The sequence below is a fragment of the Chlorocebus sabaeus genome, chromosome 12 (assembly GCF_047675955.1).
Source record: "Chlorocebus sabaeus isolate Y175 chromosome 12, mChlSab1.0.hap1, whole genome shotgun sequence".
In the NCBI taxonomy this organism is placed as follows: Eukaryota; Metazoa; Chordata; class Mammalia; order Primates; family Cercopithecidae; genus Chlorocebus; species Chlorocebus sabaeus.
The window spans coordinates 80,935,088-80,954,281 of record NC_132915.1 but is presented as its reverse complement, the minus strand read 5'-3'; the positions used below and the strand labels follow the sequence as shown (position 1 = coordinate 80,954,281).

At 38.1% G+C, this 19,194-nt stretch overlaps 1 protein-coding gene across 15 annotated transcripts in view; it reads left to right on the top strand.

The window, feature by feature from the left end:
* Positions 1–19,194, top strand: part of LPAR1 (lysophosphatidic acid receptor 1) — a 168,027-nt gene that overhangs the window by 23,263 nt on the left and 125,570 nt on the right. The window contains exon 1 of one of the 15 annotated variants that reach the window (XM_073021841.1): positions 8,618–8,636. The exons of the other annotated variants lie outside the window; for them this stretch is intronic. The gene's annotated coding sequence lies outside the window, so the exon portion shown is untranslated. Of the gene's footprint in view, positions 1–8,617; positions 8,637–19,194 lie in introns of those variants that run through there. 15 annotated transcript variants of the gene reach the window in all.

Sequence of the window (19,194 nt, the reverse complement as noted above, 5' to 3'; positions counted from 1 at the left end):
AGATCATTGCCATACTAGATTTCTGTTTTAGGAAGATTATTCTCCAAACACCCGAGAGAAATAGTTGCAGGTAGAAGGGACTAGAATAGCTTTTTTTTTAAAAAAAGTTATTTATGAAAACATCTTTATTTTTCCTGTAAGTAGTTTTCCCAAGTGTAAGAATTACTTCCTATTGTCAAAAAAGAAATACACACATAAAGTTAAAAGCAAGGTTTGGAAAAGAAGAGAAAGGTGGAATGTTGGTTCTCTGAAATTATTTTTGTTTACAAAAATGATACGTGTATTCAGTATCACAGAACAATGTAATTGAAAAAATTACCCATAATTATATTATTGAGAGATATCCATGACATATCATTCTAGGTGACTATTGCTGTTTTTTGAATCCCAAATTAAATAGCTTTAAGCAATAATTTTTTGTTATCTTTCACTGTACTGGGATGAAAGATCAGGCACTGAGGAAGGCTTGGTTGATACCACTTGCGGTGGAAGGTTAGAGGGGTCCCTGATTATCGCTTTCCTTGTGGACTCCACTGAAATTATGAGGAGGACAGCAGGGTATGAATTTTTTTTACACCCTTTATTTACATCTATTGAGATGATCATGTGTTTTTTAAAGATTATTAATATACATTGTATGTATCAAAATATCACTATGTACCCCATGAATATGTACAACCATAATTTTTAATAAGAAATTTAATATTTTTGATTGACAAATCAGAATTGAATGCATTTATAGGTACAATGTGATGTTTTGATCTATGTATACAGTGTATGATTAAACCAAGCTAGTTAACATATCCATCACTTCACTGACCTATATCATTTTTTATGGTGAGATATTTGAAATTTAGTCTTATTTTGAAATACAGAGTACATTATTATTGACTCTAGCCACTCTGCTGTGCAGTGGGTCTCAGAAAGAAGTTATTCCTCTTATCTGTCTGAAACTTTGTACCCTTTGATCAACAACTCCCTATCTCCCACCCTGCTGTTCTTCATCCCTTGCCCGCAGCCTCTGGTGACCATCATTCTACCCTCTACTTCTTGGTTCAACTTTTTAAGATTCTACCTGTAAGTTGAGATTGTATAGTACTGGGATATCTTAAGAGAGATAATTAGAGCTTGAGTTAAGGCAGTAACAGTGGGTTTGGAGGGAAGAAGGTAGATACGAAAGACGTTTAGGAGGAAGAATTGACACAACTTGGCTATTGAATAGATATGGTGGGTGAGGGAGAGGGAAGAGTGATAGTGAATGGATGGCAATGCCGTTGCATGAGACGAAGTAGGAGAGAGTAACAAGGACATGGGACGTGTATTTATATTAGATTGCCAGGGCTTCCATAAAGTCCCATGGACTGGGTGGCTGAAACAGCAAAAATTTATTTTCTCATAATTCTGGATGCTGGAAGTTGTAGAGAATTGTGAGGACTGCTTTCTTCTGAGGCCTCTCTCTTTGCCTTGTATGTGTGATCTCCTCCCTATGTCTTCATGTGGTTTTTCCTCTGTACTTGCCTGTGTCCAACTTTCTTCCTCTTATAAGGACACTAGTCATATTGGATTAGGGCCTACTCTAATGACCTCATTTTAACTTAATTACCTGTTTATAGACCCTGGCTCCAAATGTGGTCACGTTCTGAGGTACTGGGAGTTACGACCTCAGAATATGAATTTCTCTGGGGGACACAGTTTAGCCTAGAACAGGAAGGATAAGGAGTTTGGTAGATGTTGAATTTGCAAACCTTATGGAGTATGTACTATAATGCATTTGGATATGTGAGAACACAGCCCAGAAAAGAACTCCAGATTTCGTATTTAAAACTATGGGCGTGGATAAAATTGTCTTCACCAGTAATACCCAACCTTGGCTTATTTTAAGAACACCTGGGGGAGCTTTTGAAACATACCATGTGCAGGGGGCTCACTTCAGGCCATGACTCAGTCTTTGAAAGAGAGGCCAGGGAAGACACATGGTCATTCTAATGTGATCCAAGGTTGAGAGGATGGGTCTAGGGTAAGTGTAGAGAAGAGATCTGAAAGAATGGCTTGAATCATTTAAGTGGTGGTTGGTAAGAGAGAGAAGGATGGGAAGGATGGGGGTTTGCGGGGTTTCTTGCCTGATGTCCATCCACTTCTCCATGATGGATGTGCAAACTGGGGAGTTTCTTTGAGGGGATTTAAGGCTTGAAAGAGGTGCTGAGAGAAATGGCAGCATTGATGGCTTCTCTTTGTGGGCTCATCTGAGATTAGAACGCATTGATTAGTAGTGACAGCTTTACCTTGTCCTTAAGTTTTCCCCACGAGGCCTCTGGAGGCTGTGAATGGGAGCAGAACAGGCAGTTTGGAGTTTAATCATGATTGCGGTGTTAAAGGGCTGATTGACAGAAAGGAGCATGAATGGTAGGTAGCAGACTGGTGTGAGGGGAGCCCAGAGGGCTGACCATGGTATTTAGGCTGGGCATTGTGAGAACTGACCTTGGATAGGGCTGTTGAACAGGAAAGAATGGAAGGAGCAGGAGGCTGGGTATTTTGGAGGGCTGAAATAGTGTGAGCTCAAACAGCTGCATAGATGCACAGTTTCAGATATAAAGGGGGATTTTGAAGTGTCACAGGCAATTCTGAGGGATGAGGGGCTAAGTGGTATAGTCAGTTCAGGAACTAACTTGACAGATCAGACTGCTGGGTGTGATGAAATTGCCCTTGATAATGACTTGCTTCATGATTGAGTTGTTTGCAAGAGGGAATGAAGGTTGGGGAAATTTACTAGATAACCTTTAAGGTTTCTTCCAGCCTCAGGATTTAACAAAATGTCATTGTTTTGTGCCAAGCTCCTTGATCTCCCTTTTTTTCTTTTTCTTTTTGGAATCAGAAGAATAGAGCAATCTGAAAAATGCCATCTAAAAATCTAGTTCTTATTGATCCCATTGTAATTGTAAATGTTTGACAGGTTATAGCCTCTTTAAATGCCTTTGGAATCCATTAATGCATGTTTCATAGAGTTCACACAGGGTAAAGTGGTACTTTGGTCAGAACATGCTTTGCTGAATGTCACTGATTTGTCTCTGCCACACAGCTGGCTTCTGAGGCTTATAATGGGCAATTAGGACAGGAAGGAGTTACTTAAGTTCTTTTTAAGGTAACATTAATTGGATTCATCTTTTACCACATGGTGAGGATCATGGTTATTACATTTACCATTTCGGGTTTGGTGTTTAACCTCTTTATTGTGGATTGGTTGGTTCTGGACATTTTCAGATTTAGTTTTGTGGTAGGATGTTTTGTCTGTAGTTTGCATGTGTATTTAGAACCGGAATGAAGTGTACTTTATAAAACTGTGACCCCAACAGCAAAAAGGATTTTACAAGCACTTTTGGCCTTCATTGTTAGAGTGTCTTCTTGTTCTATGAGGACATAAATTTGACCTCATCCTGGAATTAAAAATAAATCCTTGAATGTATTTTTTGTTCTTGCTGCAGCAAATGCAGATATCAGCGACTTTCGTGATGAGTTTCCTTATTTAGGGGAGAACATTTTCTAAATCACATAAAGCTTAATATTAACAGAAGAAAATTTGAAAATTAAAATTATGAGAGTGAAATCCTAGACCTTTCACAAAGTTATAGGCTGAATCCAGCTGTTCTACCCTGTCCAGTCACAGGAATTCCTCCTTACTATTACTTAGAATTTTCCTTCCTTCATCCTCTCCTCTCTCTTTCCTTGCCTTTTTCTCCCCTCTCTTTTGGCATATTTCTCTCAATTAAACAGTTTCTTAGTCTTTTACCACGAACCTCAAAGAATCAAGTGTGAATGAAGTAATTGCTTTATTTTAGGCTCTTTATTTTGCCCCATCAGCTCCATTTAAAACTCTGTCTCATCCTCCTACCAAATCCCAGATAGTGTTCTCTTTTTTAGGGGACAAGCTTGGACTGGAACTAAAAGATGTGATTACCTCGGTCTCGTTCTAATCCCAGCTTTACCATCAACTGAGACCAACCCAGATTCACTTCCGCTTTTGTGGACTGCCAGGACACTGAGAGTGTGTGTGTGTGTGTGTGTGTGTGTACAAGCGTGTGTGCATGCATGTGCATATTTGTGTTTGTTAAAACAATAATAATTTGGCAAGCATAGAGTAAGGCATTGGTTCTCACTGTTTACTGTCATCAGAAATGCCAGAGGTGTGTATTTAAATGCAGAGTTTTCAGCCTGCTCATAGTGTTTGTTCATGTTTCAGACAATTTGGGAAGGATCCAGGACTCTGCATTTTTTGTTTGTTTGTTTGTTTTTGTGAGACAGAGTTTTGCTCTGTTGTCCAGGATGGAGTGCAGTGGCATGATAACTGCTCATTGCAGCCTTGAACTCCTAGGCTCAAGCAATTCTCTTACCTCAGCTACCTGAGTAGCTGGGACCACAGATGTGCACCACCATGCCTGGCTAATTTTTAAATTTTTTTGTAGAGACGGAGTCTTGCTATGTTGTCCAGCCTGGTTTTGAACACCTGGGCTCAAGTGATCTTTCTGCCTTGGCCTCCCAAAGTGTTGGAATAACAGACATGAGCCACTGTGCTTAGCTGAGACTCTGCATTTTTGACAGACAACTGGTGGGCCACATGTTCTTTGAGAAACAGTGGATTTGGGGACTTCAGTTATTATTATTTTCCATCTCACGGTACAGCATTTTTCAAAGTTGGGCCAATTTGAAATGGCTGTTTTATCAAACTGTAGGCAGTTTTTTTTTTTTTTCATTATCATGTGCTCTCTAAACACCTCATATCCAAACATTAAGAGCAAGTAGGTTTCATCATATTCTGGACTGGTCAGAACTAGCCAGCAAGGGTACCATATTGTGTTTTAGGTGTCATCCTTGAAGGATAGAATAAATCAACTGTCGTGTTCTCAGTGAAAAGTGGAAAGAAGTTGTAAAGGATCTGCAAAATAGATTATAAGACAGAGGAAAGAAAGAAACAGACAATCTGATCTCTATCTTCATCGGCCAGATAAGCTTTGAAGTGTTTAACGAATGGGATTCAGTTTGGTTACAAAAGAGTAGCTGGGTCCCAGGGATGGGTTTTTCAGTTAAGATAATGTGAACTACATTTGAGAGAGAATTTCTAGCAAACTCTCTGTCCAAGGACCTCATGACTGGCCTTGGAAGGTAGTGAGCTTCCCATTATTGGAAGTGTTCCAGCACACATCATAGAGAATAGATTCTGCAGTGACTACAGGATTGGATAAGATGTAGAACTAGATGACCTCAGAAGTTTTCTTCCAATCATGAGATGCTATAAATTTTATGAACAACACACTTAAAATAGCTTTAGGACACTCTACACGAATTCAAGGCTGAAATAGGACTAGTTAAACTACAGTCAGTCAATTGATTATTAAAACCAAGCACAGACTTACACCCACTACACACACTTATGCCCACAAATGATAAATGCCAGGATAGTTTGGATTGCCTTTGAAGTTTATTATTTGCAGGTGTAGAAGCTCTTAAGTTTTAGTTTGTAGTGTTTCTAAAAGTGAGACATTCTCTTGAACTGTCTTTGATGATTTGATGTTTATACATTGTGTCTGCTGTGAATTTGGAAAGCACTGCAGAATCACTTTTTCAAAGATCAGAGGAACGTGGGATAGAATAAATTAAGTTTTGGCTAATATTTGGTATTCTTCTTTAGGGATCTGCTTTCAGAGATCTGTTTCTGGAAGGAGAAGGGAAGTCATGACATTTTATGTGAACTCAACTGGACAATGTGAAGTTTTCCCATCATTAGCTAATAATATACATTTAAAGTCACATGGAAGTGTGTTGCCTGTGATCTGAATTTTTATTCCTAAATAAATTAGAGATTAAAATCTGTGGTTTCCAGTTCAAGGGTAGTATACCAAAAAAATTTGTCTGATGTGGGTTTTTATGTCATTAAGAAAAGTGGCAACAGTTAAGCATTATTGGCTTTTCCCTTTTTCTTGGTTGATTGGTCCTTTTCCCTTATCTTGAAGGGCAGTAGTAAATGTTGACTTTTTGCCTCTAATTCACCTCAATGATTGTACATTTTAACATGTTTTAAGATGGGTGGTTTTAGCCCCTGTCTTATTTTCCAGGTCCTCTTGCTTCCACTGCTCTGGTTCCCAAGAATCAAAATTGAGGCCAGATGTGTGTTAACATCAAGAAACTCTGACTGGCTCTCTTGTTCTCTCCCTCCCCAGATATTAATGCAAGAAGGGAACTAGGACACCAGGAACAGCTACTGTTAACATTCTCCTGTAATTTCTGCCTGTTATTCCTCTGCAAGACCTTTATGAGAGCTGCATGTATTTTTGCTCTGTGTTTTAAAATTTTAACATTTAAAGGCAGTGCTTTCCCATAACATTGTCTCTGAAAACATTGTATATAAATATATAGATATATTGCATATTTGTTTTCAATTTTAAAATGGGATTTTATTGCACAAAGTTTTGTACAGGCCAACTGACCTATCTATGTATCTATCTATCTATCTGTCTATCTATCTATCTATCTATCTATCTATCTATCTATCTATCTTTTCCTAATTGTGAAATGATAAGTGAAAATATGTAAAGTGTAAACTATATAAACAACAAAAACAAACGAGAATTTGTAAAATATAAAAATCATAGTAACTTAGCATCCATAATAAAATCTCTATTAATGTTTTTAAGTACCAAGTCTTTTTCCTTCCATATTTAGACATATAATTTATTCAATTATTGATTAGAAATTATAGGTAAAAATCATCCAAATTGTGCAAATTCTCACAAACTAGAAATAGCAGCTGTTAACAGTTTTGGTATATGTCCCTTCATATACTCAAATATATATATATGTGTGTATATATATATGCCCAGTATTATTTTCTATTAATTTTTAAATAACTTTTTTTTACTATAAAAGTGATTCATATATAATTCAGAACCCCTGGAAATTATAAAAATTTAAATTAAAAATGGACTGAAATATTTCCACTCAAACATAAACCAATCATTTTTACCAGTTCTTCCAAATATGTACACTTATGTCTGTAAACCCCACACTTTTCAAAAAATAAAAATGACACAAGTATATATTGGTTTGTGGCTTTTTAAAAAATATTTAGGAATGTGTCAAACATTTTTATGTCAATAAAGGCTCAATAAAATTTGTTTTGGTATGATTTTTTTTTGTTTTAATCTCATTCCTGACTCTAAAAATCACTTTGAGATTTCCCGTCTGTGCCTCTGTGTAATTTGTTTGTAGTGATGGTCCAGTTCACTAATTATCTCTTCAGTTGCACTTAATCAGCTGTATTACCTACTGAATTTCTAATTTGAAATACTGTGTTTTTATATTTCTAGGAACCCTGTTTCTATTTTTATTTTAGGAACTCTGTTTATATCTTCTTAAAAGTTGTATAGTCATTTTTAATATCCTTTAATATGTCCTCTTTTACTCTTAAACCTATTAAACATTTTTATTTTATAGTCTGTATTTGATAATCCTAGTATCTGTAGACTTTGTAAATCTGTTTCTGCTATTTGTTCTTTTTGATGACTCCTGTAAATGTTGACTTGTTTCTGTATGTGCTTTGCGATCCCATCCCACTCCCCACTCTCCCAATGTAAGCTCATGTTTCTAGGAACTTTTTCTCTGGGAATTCTTTGAGAGCTTAAGGTGAATCAGTTCAGAAAGAATTTGTGTTTTCTTCTGTTTGATGCATTAAAGGCACTCTCAACCCATGTCCACATGAGATTGAATTATTAGCTTGAGGTTTTTGGGTGGCTACACCAGCAGTATAAATTCAGGTCATCCCCAGTTTATTAAGGGCAAGTGTCCGGATATAAATTCTCAGGGGCGACTGTTTCCTACCTAGATCCATGTGTGAGACAGTCACATTTTCTGACCCTCTCCCTGTGTGACATGGGTCAGTATTTTTATTATTAGTTCAGCTGTTAAGGGTAGGATGTCCCAGCTTTTTGCAGAGGTCTTTGATCTGACTACCATTTTTCACTTGATTTCTGCTTTTAAAGCCAAAACTCAAAGTCACCTGGGATTATTGGGATATAATCGGCTGACAGACTCCGTTGTTTTTTTATTTTTCTCTTTTCCCAGTTGACTTCTTGACTTATATTTGTTTCTTGGTAGATTCATGACTTTTGCCAAGTTGGGTAAGCATTTACAGAGGTGGAGGTGTGTGCTTGTGTATACACACACAGCAGTTTTACACGTTTTTGTGCTAGGAGAGTTTTCACTGTATTTTGCGCTTAGTATTCTGGGAAAAGATATCTATAGTGTGACTTTTAAAATAGTAGGACGTATTTTGTCCTTCAAATATATTGTTATTAATAACCTTTTTCTTTTCTTTTTTTTTTTTTCTTGGATACAGAGTCTTGTTCTGTTGACCAGGTTGGAGTACAGTGGCACAATCTTGGCTCACTGCAACATCCACCTGACAGGTTCAAGTGATTCTCCTGCCTTAGCCTCCCGAGTAGCTGGGATTACAGGTGCCCACGATCACGCCCAGCTAATTTTTGTATTTTTAGTAGAGATGGAGTTTTACCATGTTGGCCAGGCTGGTCTTGAACTCCTGAGCTTGGGTGATCTGCCTGTCTTGGCCTCCCAAAGTGCTGGGATTACAGGTATGAGCCACCACACTCGGTCTCTTAAATTAATACCACTTCTTGAAACCTTAAGGTTGCTTTCAATTTCACAGATAGAGTTTTGTAATGATTGTCCTCAATAGGTATGTTAGCACAGATTGCTGATTCTTTTCCAATGATAAACATCTTGAAGTAGAATTGCTAGGTCAAAGGGTGTGTTTGTCTGGCTTTTGATACATATTGCCAAAATCATCCTTCAGGGACAGGATGAGGTTGTTCCATACTGAAACCCCTGATCACAATGCACAAAAGTCCAGCAACTTCATTAACCTGAGTATTATAAACTTAGAAAAATTATCAATGTGTTGGGGGCATTTTATTTTTAAAATTAGATTATTTAATCACTTGAAGTTAGGCACAATTTTTTCTTATGCTTATTGATTGTTTGTATTATTTCTCATAAATTTCCTGTGGATGTTTGTCAACCATTTTTCTATTAGGATGCTCATCTAAAAATTTACTTGTTTAAGCTATATATTTAATACATATAATTTTCTTTTTTAAAACTTTAAGAATGTTAACAGTTTATGATGTGATATAAAGCATTTTTTCATATATGCATTTGTTTAATATAATGAAGCTTTAAATGTTTAGGGTAGTGTATTAGGCCATTTTTATACTGTTGTAAAGAAATACCTAAGACTAGGTAATTTATAAAGAAAAGAAGATTATTTGGCTCACAATTCTGTGGGCTCTACAGGAGGCATGGTGCTGGCATCTGCTCAGCTTCTGGGGAGGCCTCACAAAATTTACAGTCATGGCAGAAGGTGAAGGGCGAGCAGGCACCTCATGTGGTGAAAACAGGAGCAAACAAGCACCACTGAAAGAGAGAGAGAAAGGGAGAGAAGGAATGAGTTAGTTGGGGTGAAGTGACACACGCTTTTAAATGACCATATCTTGAGAGAACTCAGATCACTTACCACCAAGAGGATGTTCCAGAACCATTCATAGGGATCTGTCCCCGTGGTCCAAACACCTCCCATCAGGCCCCACGTATAACACTGGGGGTTATATTTCAGTGTGAGATTTGGGTGGAGACAAATATCCAAACTATTTTAGGTAGTTACCTTTATCAGTCTTTTCTTTGGCCTTATGCTAAAATAGCCTCCTCTCAATCTGTGACTGTATAAACATTCTACTATATTTTCTTCTGGATCTCTTAAGGCTTTATTTTTCATACTTAATTCTAATGCATAAAAATTTGTTTATGTGCTGTAAAGAGTTATACCTTATACCCCTGTGAATTTATTTGAGTTGGCTTGCCTGTGTACCAATTTGAGGTGTGATTTGGATCAAGCCAAATTATTGGGGATTTTTTTTTGTGTGTTGAGTCTGTAACTTTTGAATATGTAATTACCATAGCATGGAATTGGTAATATAGATATTTGCACAGGTAATGGTGAACTCCAAATTCATGATGGAACAAGCAGGTGAGTGTGTTGTGTGTTAAGGAAGAAGGAATAAGGTAAAGGATGTGCCAAGACAGAAAGTTAATTATAATGCTTAACCTTTAGGGAGCATTTCCCCAACATTTTGTATATGTTTGTTTTTCTTCCTAATGGCCATTGGGAATGGAATGTGTGGGATTGACTAGGAAGGCTCTTGTATCACCAGAATTTGCAGTGACTTGAGAAAGCTGGGAAGATTATATTACCAGCACTTTGTGTCTTGTGTACAGCCTTTTGCATGCATGCACGCATGAATGAAGAAAATCACTGGACAGGAAATAGTTGTGTTAGAATACTTGAACTTTTGGGCAAACTAATTCTTCAGTTCATTTTTCATTTTTAGTGGCTGTATGCCTTTATTAATTCCTCCTTTTCTTGTTCAATTACCCTTTATTGAGCACTGTCTATATTGCCAGGCACACTGAGCATTAGGATAAAGAAAGAATTATAGTGCTGGCTGTATCCTCAGGAAGCTCAAAGTCCAGCAGTTGTCTCATAACTGAATAGGGTTTAGTGTGATGAATGTTATGACTTATGTGCAAGGTACAGAGGTGATGGCATATAGCAGGGCACACCAACGCACTGCTGATGATGTGTGAGTGGCAGTGATTAAAAAGGAGACTCCTGAGACATCAGCTGGACATTGGAAGATTGAAAGATAAAGGGAGTTCATCTTGTGGATAGGCAGTGGAAGAAGGCATTTTAATTGTGAAAACAGAATATGGAAGGCATGAAGTACCATGATGTTTTCTAGGAACTCCAGGTAGTTTCGTTGGTAAATAATGTAAGACTTGCTAGTGGACGAGGCAGAGGCTGGATCAGGGGAGGTCTCGTGGAATGTAAAAAGGAGTCTGAAGTTTGCTTCCTCCCTCCTAATTCTTTTTTTTTTTTTGAGACACGGTCTCTACTTATTGCTCAGACTGGAGTACAGTGGTACGATCACAGTACACTGCAACCTCTGCCTTCTGGGCTCAGGTAATTCTCTCACCTCAGCCTCCCGAGTAGCTGGGACCACAGTCACACACCACCACACCTGGCTAATTTTTTTCACCATGTTGCCCAGGCTGGTCTCCTGAGCTCAAGCAATCCACCTGCCTCAGCCTCCTACAGTGCTGGGATTATAGTCTTGAGCTGTCTTGCCAGGCCTTCCTCCCTCCCAATTCTTAACAATTGAAAGATTTCCACAGTTTTGTTAGATCATTGCAAGAGGTTAAATTGGAGAGAGACAGAGAAATGAAATGAGATTAGAGATAGAGATCCTTGCAATTGTCCAGGGGAGGTAACTTGAAGTCAGTAAGTGACAGTGGGGGCTGGAGGAGAAAGAATTTTTTTTTTTTTTTTTTTTTTTGAGACTCTGTCACCCAGGCTGGAGTACAGTGTTGTGATCATGGCTCACTGCAGGTTCGACCTCCTGGGCTCAAGCAATCCTCCTGTTTCAGCCTTTTGAGTACCTGGGACCACAGACACACGCCATCACACCCAACTGTTTTTTTTTTCCTCTGTTTTTTTTGAAGATGGGGTCTCACTTTATTGTCCAGGCTTGTCTCAAATTCATGGGCTCAAGTGATCCTCCCACGTTAGCCTCCCAAAGTGCTGAGATTATAGGCATGAGCCACCATGCCCAGCCAAGAATGGATTTGAATCTATTAAGTTCGAATGTTGGATTACGTTCTGGAATGGGGATGCATAATTAAGCATCACCAGACTGTAAGTGTCTGTGGAATTTATTGGTATGAATAAGATGGCCTAAGGAGAGTAAACAGAAGTAGAATAAGAAAGGGCTAAGTACAGAGCTTTTGGGTAAGCCAACATTTCCTAGTCATCAGGGGAAGAAGGTCCTCCGAAGATGCTTAAGAAAAAGCTATCACAAAGATAATAATCAAGGGAGCATGGTGTCGTAAGTAGGGCAAAATTAAAACGAGTGATTACTGTTGCAAAATGCCAACAAAAGGTCAAGTAAGATAAGGACAGAGAAAGATCCTTTTTAGAGGACAGTGATCTTACAGTTTTGAGTTGGTGGAGGAAGCCATGGTTCATTATATAAAAATGTAAAAGCAGTAAGCACTGTTTCTTCAGTATCCTGGGCCTTGAAAAGGGAGGATGGGGAAGAGAGACGGGAGAGAAGGAAGAGAAAGAAGTTGGGATCAAGGGAGTATTTTTTCTTTCTTGAATAGTAAATTTAGCGTGTTTATATTCTGAGGACTGGGAACTGAGAAGAAAACAAAACTGAAGCCACAGAAGAGAGAATAATTGAATTAAGTAAACTGCAGTTCAAAACAAGATGTGGCCAACTGAAGACTAGGATGAATGGGAGAGATGTCTTGCAAAGTCATTGTTAGCCAAAATTGACGGTGACTATCATTGGAGGATCAAGACATGCATTTCACAAATGTTTATGAGCATAAAGAACTATGGCAGCTGTGTACTGGGGTGAAGGATGGAGCCTTGATTATGCCCTCATGGAATGATTAGTTTTTCTTAAGTCTGGGTTGTTGGGATGAACTTCATTGAAATAGTTAATGTGCCTTTGACACTACTAACAGTATGAATATTACATGTTAGTTGGAGTAGTGGTCCAAGACATATATAAATCAGTTATTTCTGGGTTATGAATTCTGAGCCTAATTATTGTTACCATTATATTTTTGTTTCTGTGAGCCATATAAATCTGAGATACAGCTGGAGGTTTGGGAGAATAATTCCTAGAATATGTGGCTGCAGCATCTCCCCTTAACTCCCACAAAACATGGTTTGGTTTTCATGGTCCAGCTCTGTGGGATGGTGGAGGAGGAAGCTCCTGACCTGGCCACACTGCATTGGCTCCTGGGTGACTGCCCTTTCTGTGATTGCAGCCACCACTTTTTAGTCCCTGAACCCCAAATAATAGGTCACCATACTTATCCTCCCTTCCCCAAAGAGAAGGAGATTTTTCTTCCAAAAAACAAAACTCTTTAGGGCATCCTCAGGAATGTCTATGTCTTTGTAACACTTTTAGCACCCAAGATAGCCCTTTGTCTTTTAGTTTGTGGTTCACTGTATTAAGCAAATTACATTCATTGTCCCTAGAGAATGGGTTCTAAGTAGATTTGTGTGCCACCCTTCTGGTCTCACTCTTGCCTGCTTTTACTTGAGATGTGAGGGTGCATGTGTTGACTCTTTCTTACCTTGAAGTGTTCTGGCTTGCCTACTAAACTCCAGGGATAGGGACAGCCATAATCCTCCCTTCTCTGTTTGTGACTGAATCTCTGTGGTTTAAATACGTGATATAAAACTGACACATTTCAGCTGATTAATAACAGCTATGCAGGAAATTCAATTCTGAGGCAATTTTAACGTAGTCATTGATAAAATACAAACTATCATAATAAAATGATCCAATTTACAGTTGCTTCCACAGGATCAGGGGATTTCCATTTCAAATGGGATCCTGATGATCTGCCTGGATTCCCAGAATTTCTCATCTGGGTATACAAATTAGGTTTCTTGTAACCAACACTTCATATTTTATTTTATTTTATTTTTGTAGAGATGGGGTCTCACCATGTGGACCAGGCTGGTCTCAAACTCCTGGCCTCAAGCGGTTCTCCTGCCTCAGGCTCACAAAGTGCTGGGATTACAGGTGTGAGCCACCATGCCTGGCTCCCTTCATATTTTAAAGAGAAGTTACACCTACAGTGCTTTCGACTTTTGATGGACACATCTTTCTAGAGCATAGTTCTTGTGTTTATCTTTTACTGAAAGTTGTAATTGCTTATTTCCATTAGCCTCAGCAGGAAAAATCCTATCTCTGGAGTTTTAGGTCCCTTGGTTTATCCTTATTTCGATTAGAAATAAAGAATACCTACCTATTCAACTCTCAAACAGCAATGAATATTGCACTGTGTTCATCCTCACTATCTCCCATTATTAGTTTATATTCTGGGACACTTTTTCTCTCTTTAAGGATAAGTTCATTCAGAAATATGTTCCCACATTGAGCCATACTTCTGGTTTTGTGTGATTAACTTTGGCACCCCATGAGTAGTGTCTGTTAAAATTAAATGCTTGTTTTGCCTCAAGAGAGCTAGAATACATATACCTATTACTGTGATTTACTGTTAAGTGTGCAGATTGAGGTGGTTTAGAAGTTTTAAATTAGTTTCCCAAAGGAAATTTACAACAAAAGTATAATAGATGAATATGTGATTAGAACTGTATTCCTTTTGTAAGTAAATTAAACAGTTTTATTATGATAGCTTGTATTTTATCAATGACTACGTTAAAATTGCCTCTGGAATTGAATGTTCCTGTGTAGTTGTTATTAATCAGCTGAAACGAGTAAGTGTTATATAAAGTAAAAAGAGCTATAAACAGAGGAGAAAGTCTCAAGATACAACTTTAAAAAACCACTGTTATTTCCAGGTGAAATATTTAATTTCCAAAGAAGGTTAGCATATATTAAAAGCTAAATCTTATTCTGCATTTTTGGCTACATTTATATGAATTTTTATATGGAAGTTTCTATCCAGGGTATTTATTAGTCATTTTAGGAGTTTTTATCCAGGGTATTTATTAATCAGCATCTTATATGTTCTTTGAGAAGCTATATATATTATTTTTTAAAACAGAATTCTAATTGAGCTTTTAATCTGTCTGCTGATCAGGAACATTACATGACTCTTTGGAGGGGAAGGAAGCCAGTGGTTAGTTTTAGGTATAAAAGAGATCTTCAAGCACGATATCAACTTTTTAACTTCTTGTTTCTGTATCATTTCAGGAGATAGAGGCAGCTTTCCTTACATTAGATTGTTAGCACAGAGTAACAGTAGAAGGGTTCAGAAATGAAGCTAAAAGGAAGTAAGAGACCAGCATGATGCTGGAGTTCCCCGAGGCCCGTCAAATTATGTTCAGGCCTTTAATCCATCTGGATGTTAGTTCTGTTTATGATGTGAAGTTAGGGTGTCTGATTATGTACATTTTTCCTTTTGCCTTAGAACCATTTTTTTTCCAGTCCCTTTGTGTCCCCACTGTAATGTCATGTGTATCATCCATGTAAGACTGTTTTGAGACTCTGTGTACCTCTGAATGTCTAGCCTGGAACAACTGTCACTTTACCTTCATTATATGGCTTTTTATATATCTTACTCATTGGTAGGTCAAGTCTTCTACTTCTGTTCTCTTAATTTGTATTGACTGTTTTGGTCCTTAGCATTTCATTGGAAATTTTGGAGCAGGTTCATCTGTAGACTTTCTTGGACTTTGAATTTAAATAATCATTTTGATTACAAATAAGGAGAGTTTTAACTCTTTTACTCCTTGCATGTTATTTATTGTTGTCTTGTTTCATTGAATTAACTAGCCTGTCTAGAACTGTGTTGAATAGTAGGAGTAATAGTGAGATTCTTGTTATTCCTGATATTGAAGAAAATGCTTCTAATGAGAACCCTATTCCTTTTTGAGGAGTATTATTTAAAACAGCTCAGCATTTCTATGTGTTTTATTTTATATTAAAACATAGGAAACACACAGTGAACAAAAGGGGTTATTATGAGCTTAGCGTACTAGCTGTCTTAATGTTTTCATTGTTTTAGAGGCATTTAGTTAGATTTAATTCTGACTCCAAAATGAACGACCTTTCTGGAGACTGTATTTTGTAGGAGAGAATAAGAGTATTTCCATTTTAATTGAAAAGTGGCCAAGTGTCCTTCTACTTCGTAATTTTTGTGGACAGGATTCCAGCACTGTCCAACAGATTTTTGCGATAATGGAAAATGTTGTATTTCTGCACTGTGCACGTAGAAGAGCAACTATCATATTGGACAATGCGGGCTTAGACTTTGGAGTTCTAACCATGCCCCATTTACTAGCTGCCTAGTTCCTGCCTGGTTTCAGAAGGCTTATTCTTTTGGGCGAGCACAGCTCACACTGAGGCACATGGCTGGGGGGGTAATGCAGTCCTTGCTGGATTGCAGCCATGGCTCTCCTTTTAGCCTGGTGCCTTTATGCAAGTGAGCAGCTGGCACCATTGACAAGGGTGATCCCGGTGACTACCTCTGGAGGCTCTGGGCCCTGACTGCTGAAACAGGAGAAAACCCTGGCCCCATGCCCCTAAGAAGTCACCCGATCAAAGTGGAGCCCGTTGTTTCCCCAGTCACAAGTCAATGCTAAGAGATTTGGTTAGTGACAAGGAAATTTTTCATGTTAGAATTCTTGTACCCAGCTCCTTTAGAACTGGACTACTGTTCTCCCATATTCAGGAGGCCATGAACCAACCAGTAGATTGTTTATTGTGCTTACAGATTGATGAAAAAACTTCTTTGTACAGAACTTCTGAAAGGGGTAAGAGAAAGGGAGAATAGCAGTGTTATGGACTGAAGATTGTGTCTCCCTGAAATTCATATGTTGAAATCTCAGTCCCCAGGGTGATGGTATTAGAAGGTGATTAGGTCATAAGGGCTCCGCCCTCATGAGTGACATTAGGGGCCTTATAAAAGAGACACTACACTGGGTGTGTTGACTCACACCTGTAATCCCAGCACTCTGGGAGGCTGAGGCAGAAGATTTGCTTGCGCTCAGGAGTTTGAGACCAACCTGGGCAACACAACTAGACCCTGTGTCTACTATTAATAACAATTTAAAAAAATTAGCCTGGTGTGGTGGTGTGTGCCTGTAGTTTCAGCTTCCTGCGAGGTTTAGGTGGCAGAATCACTTGAGCCTGGGAGTTTAAGGCTATAGTGAGGTATGATTGCGCCACTGCAGCCTGGGTGGCAGCAAGACCCTGTCCTAACATGCTCGTAGGAGTTTCATTAAATGGGACCCCAGAAGAGCTCTCTAGCCCTGTTTCCACTTGTGAGGCTATAATGAGAGATCACAGACCACAACCCTGAAGAGGGCCCTCATCAGAGCCCAACTTTGTTGGCACCCTGGTCTTAGACTTCCAGCCTTCAGGTCTGTAAGAAAGAAATGTTTGTTGTTTAAGCCACCCAGTCTGTGGTAGCTTTCATAGCAGCCTGAACTGACTAAGACAAGTGGATAGCTGTTTGGTTGTTTTAGAAAGCAGGGCTGCACAGTGTGGGGATGCTGTTGCTGCTCATTCCTGCTGATTCCAGTGTTCTGGAAAATGAGGTAGGGTGGGGGAGGTCTGAACCTTCTAATTTATTTCTAGCTGTTCTTTTTTAGCAAACAAAGCATTCATTGGACACCAATTGCTTTTAATTCAGTTCCATCTGCACTGTACTTAATAGATATTACTCCCAGGTTCTTATAAATGGCTGGCTGTTACTCTTGGTTTCTTAGCTATTTTGAGTTTTTGTCTTCATGTATATTTTGAGTGGAAATTGGATATGGACATATTGGGGAATTGGGCCTGATGTTGTCTTTATTCAGAAGTCACTTTATGACCATTTGCGGGATATATTAATTTCTCCATAGCTTTTGATCTTAATAAAATGTCTCTGGGTTGAGGTGACTGATCATGAAGATTTTAGACTTTAATGTTTCTTAAGAGGATTGATACAGCCATCCAGATAATAATGTAGTATATGGGAGTTATCTTTTGACAGATCAAGTTCCATTTCCAAATGGTATAAAACCCACCTGTGTCCACAGCCTTATGCCTTCTTTTGAATCTATGATTTAATAACTTAAGAAATCTATCTATGCATTAGATATTGCCTTTCCGATAGAGCTATGGTGTAATCTTATGCTCATGAACAGAAAATGAATTTAAGTATCCTCAGACCTATTGGCCAATTCTTTTCTTTAAGGAGAACTTGCTATTGACTTTGTCAAAACTAAATCTGTTGCCTTGGGCGGCACCCTCCAAAATTCAGATTCAGATGGATTACACTAAATACCTTTATGCTACAGATCAAGTCATATAATGTGGAGGTACATTTGCAGCTCCCTTATTGTTGTAGATGCTTGCCGGGATGAAGTTCTCAAACTTAACATGCTCTTAGGAGTTTCATTAAACATGTGTGTGTATTTTTAATGTCCAAGATTTATAAATGGTAACACCTGCCCTCAATTCTTTTTTCCACTGGTCCACGGTGTTTCAGTTATAGTCTTTATTGAATAATTCAAAAGTTCTCTCCTAAAACAGTATTTCTGGCAGTCCTTATAATTGACCAAGTGGAATGGCCTTCAGTTTGGATGAAAGTCCACTTTATTTATTTATTAATTAATTAAAATGCCAAATTTGTCTTTTATGCCAGGTATTAAAAGCACTTAAAACTGTTTCTAATCAATAATACTAAACACTTAAGATACTTATCAGAGACTTTAGTCTTGAATTATATATTATTTTAAATTATTATTTCCAGTTCTACTAAAGGCCATGTGAAGCCACTGATTTATTAAATGGACAGTTTAGTGAGTGGTTCTTAAAGTGTGGCCCCATGACCAGCACCAGCATCACCTGGAGACTTGTTAGTAAATGCAAATTCTTGGATCTACCCCGGACCTACTGAATCAGACATGCAACGGGGTGGGGTTCATACATTTGTGTTCGAACAAGCCCTCCAGTGAATTCTGTGTGCCACATATTACAATTTGAGAACCACTGGTGTAATGCAGTAGTTAACACCCCTAGCTTTCAACCTAGACCCACTTTGGGTGCTTGTTAAAATACAGATTCTTGGTTCTCTCTCATACAGCATCTTACTCACCAGCTTTGGAGAAGACATAGGACTCAGTGTTACTATATTCTGCAGTAAAGCTTGCTCTGCTCACCTTGTATCATATTAGATCACTTACTAGCAATAAATGTAGAATATAATACATTTGTTCTAGTCCAGGTATCTGTGAAGAACTCTGATTTAAGATAATGGCATGTAATCAGACATATGCTTCAGAATTAAGGAGACTTAAAAAAATACAGGTGTCTAGGTTCTACTAAATCTAAAACTCTGTTTTGTTTAAGTCTGGTTTTGTTTTGTGTTTTAAGTTTCATGGGCGCTATACCATGCAAGAACCATTTATTTTTATCTTCAGCTTTCACTGAGAGTTGATAGAGAAGAAATAGCCATATTAATATTTTTGTATATTTTATACCATTTGATAACTCTTACTAGGATTTAGTAGAAGAAAATAACATCTCTCTCTCTCAA